The sequence below is a fragment of the Dermacentor andersoni genome, chromosome 1, assembly GCF_023375885.2.
Source record: "Dermacentor andersoni chromosome 1, qqDerAnde1_hic_scaffold, whole genome shotgun sequence".
NCBI lineage: Eukaryota > Metazoa > Arthropoda > Arachnida > Ixodida > Ixodidae > Dermacentor > Dermacentor andersoni.
The window spans coordinates 361,251,737-361,255,137 of NC_092814.1; the positions used below are offsets into that span (position 1 = coordinate 361,251,737).

A 3,401-nucleotide genomic window follows, 5' to 3' on the forward strand; every position below is an offset into this window, starting at 1 on the left:
GCTCGCAATTCTTCGCCTGCCATGCGCCGAGACGGCGCTTCGCCACCCGGGGGTTCTCTTACGGAAGGATGAGAGAAGAAGGAGGAAGTAGAAGATCGGATACGCTGGCTGCTGCGTGTTGTTGGTGGTCAGCCATCTTAGATATTCTGACTCATCCTGTATATATATTGTAAATATAGTTTTTATATACTCGCAACATCCCCGTAGCAATATTATGGGCAAACGTTCATCTTTCTCGGGGATCAAATTCCAGCCGCGGAAGCCACCTTTCGTGGGGTCGAAATGCAAAAGCATACGTGCTCCGAGGGAACATTAACCATCGCCTGATGGCCAAAATAATCCCGCAGTACCCCACTACAGCGTGGCTCGGAATCAAATCGTGGTTTGGCACGTAAAACGCCAGAATTTTATAAAATCTCTTTTTTTTTAATTTCTTTTCACTGGTGTAGTATTGCTGTTTATATGCGTGTGCCGTCTATTGCCGCATGTCCGCGTGGCCTAATGGATAAGGCGCCTGATTCCGGATCAGGAGATTGCAGGTTCGAGTCCTGTCGCGGACGTTTCTTCTATTGCGGATTTTTTTTTTGTCTCTCGTAACAAAATTTGCGGAAGTGAAGCCTGCACATTTCCTAATTTCATCATGCAGCCTAATTCTCTGCCGTCGTCGACTACGCTTGTCCACCCTTGGCATCCATAGTCTAGCTTATATTCCACCGGTTAAGTGCCCTAAGCATTACATCGCGGCCCAGCGCCTTTCTTTACGCTCCCGGTCTGCTTTCTGAACTTCACCGCGGTATTCCTGTTTCTTGTGGGCATAAGGATAGGAGTGGACATGACATAGAACTGAATATGGTTTAGGCAGAGGAGGAATGAGTCATATTGTGCTTTATCTTTTGTTGCTGTGCATAATAGTTGAAATTGTGGAATTGCACCAACACCTTTTTTCCACTTTGTCATTTTCCGATAGCTGTTACAGATAATCGTGTAGGCTTCAACAAATTAACTAGGCAGTTTGTCTCAAAAACAAGAACACACTTAATACCTTAAAGAGGTGTACAGTGGTGAGCAGCCTTGTCTAGAGCGCGCCGACGGCGCTCTGCGGAGCAAGTCAGCGCCACCTAACGTTGCGCTCTGGGTTTGAGCTATGCGTCTCGTGCGCATGCGCGGCCAAAATAAAGCGGTGCCTGCTCGTGGGTTCTCGGCCTCAGTGCTTGCGCTTCAGTCCGCCATGGCCGCGCTGAATGATACGTAACAGCGGCCGGAAAACCAACGCATTTCGTGCGAATCACGGGGCGGCTAGGCAAGCAAGTGCAAGTGATATCGCTTGATCGCGCGTTTCAGGCGCAGACCAGGCTAAGAGTGCGAGAATTGGGCCTATATCGTTGTTTGGTGTCTATTTTCGTCTTGTCCGTATACAGTATATACAGGGTTTGAGCGTTACCACCACGCACCATGCGTTGCAGGCATATTGTGTGATGGCGTGTCTTCGCGATGTGTTATCAGCTAGCTACAAGTGACACCGCATTTCGCATCCATCCAGATCTGAGAATTTGGCTTCCTCTACGCGGAGTGCACATGGGTGCAGCAGTTTATGTCGCTACGAGTGTAGAAAAATAACTCCTTGAATATCGTTTCAGTGGCGTCACTTAACGTGTAAGGTTCGATATTCAAGTGTTCTTTCTCGGAAACGGTAAAACAAAAATAAAAGACGAGAGGTGATCTAAAGAAAGAACAGCACATTTATTTAAATGATACAAGCACTTGCGATACCGACCAACGAAAACAAATGAAAAAAAAGAATTCCGGATGAATGAATGAGAAACAACGTGGATGGGAAAATATAAAGCTGGACAAGAGCGTCATGACACAGTTGGGAGCTGGATTTGTTTCAGAACCGTTGTTTCAGAAGGGCCTAAATGTCAGATCGTTCGACTTAAAAGATGGATAGGGCATTCTCGCTTGTCCCCGCAGGGGCGTCTGCGTAAGCAGGCGTTTGGTGCGTTGCGACACCACGTACCCGAGCACACGGGGGTTGGACCTTCCCGCGTGTAGCCGTGCGCGGCTTAGCCGTGTCCGGGGAAAAGGGGATCCTGGGGGTTGAGCCAATGCCGGGTGTTTGGACCTTTACGGCCCCCCGGCGGCGGCAACACACCTCTTTGGCCTCGGCTTCACGTAGACGGCACCCCCGGACTGACCCACCCGGGGGAAATCGGCAGTCGCCTTTTCCTGTCTCTCTCTACTCAAATCTTTGTCTTTCTCTTTCACTTTTGACCTTTCCTGTCTCCTATTTACTTCATTTCATTTCCAAGTTTCCGGGCGGCTAGGGTTAACCATGTGGGCGTGGCCTTCCTTGGTCATGGTTATATGGTTATAGCAGTTATGTATGGCTAGTGGTTTTAAAACACTCCCGTGTTGGGCTCCATGGTGGGCGGCCAGCTTAGCTGCCGAACTTATATGTAATTTCATGGACAGAACCCCCTCTTCAACAAAACCTGATCGGAGGCCGAAAAGGCACCGGACCGAGGTAATGAATTTCAATAAACCTTGTGATTGCTTCACAAAATTTTTTGTCATCACGTCTGAAACTGAACAAAAAATTCAAGACATGTCCCCCTTCCTCATCGCCAAAGCACTTAACGAGTGTATTGGTGAGACCTATAAAGCCAAGAAAATGAATTCTGGAGACCTCTTGCTCGAAGTTATGACGGCTGAGCATAGCAGGCAGATTAAGAAACTTGAGAAGATCGGTCAGAACAGTGTGTCTGTCTCACCACATCGGACACTGAACTACGCGAAGGGTGTGATTTCAGACACAGAACTCCTTAAGTGCACAGACGAGGAAATCGAAGAAGCCTTGAGAGATCAGGGTGTTCTATGTGCAAGACGAATTAAATTTAGAAAAAATAACATTGAAACTCCGACCAAACACATTGTGCTGACATTCAACTCCTTAACACTTCCAAGTGCCGTTAAGGCTGCTTACCTGTACCTTAGAGTAAGACCATATTTGCCCAATCCCCGCCGGTGCTTTCGGTGTCAGAAATATGGGCACGGCTCCCAGTCATGTCGCGGAAGAGCAACCTGTGCTAAATGCAGTCAACCAGACCACGGTGATGAAACGTGCACAAACGAGCTGTGCTGCGCAAATTGCGCGGGTCAGCACGCGGCATTTTCCAGATCTTGTCCTCAGTGGAAAAAAGAAAAAGAAGTGATTGCATTAAAGGTACGGGAGAACATATCATACATTGAAGCCAAAAAGAGAGTCGCTTTTGCCGATAGAGGTACTTACGCACAGGCTGTGCACAGAGGGCGTGCGCCGCCGATGGTGTCAATTGGAACCCAGGTGGAGCTGCTGGACAAGGTTTCAGCTCTCCGGCCCTCCTCACCCAGTGAAATAACAG

The 3,401-nt window shown here is 48.4% G+C and overlaps 1 non-coding gene across 1 annotated transcript; it reads left to right on the forward strand.

Annotated features, from left to right (window-relative positions):
* The first annotated feature begins 487 nt into the window (after window positions 1–487).
* TRNAR-CCG (transfer RNA arginine (anticodon CCG)) lies at window positions 488–560 on the forward strand. Its single transcript has one exon. It is a non-coding gene; the product is annotated as a tRNA-Arg (tRNA).
* Window positions 561–3,401: the final 2,841 nt, after the last annotated feature.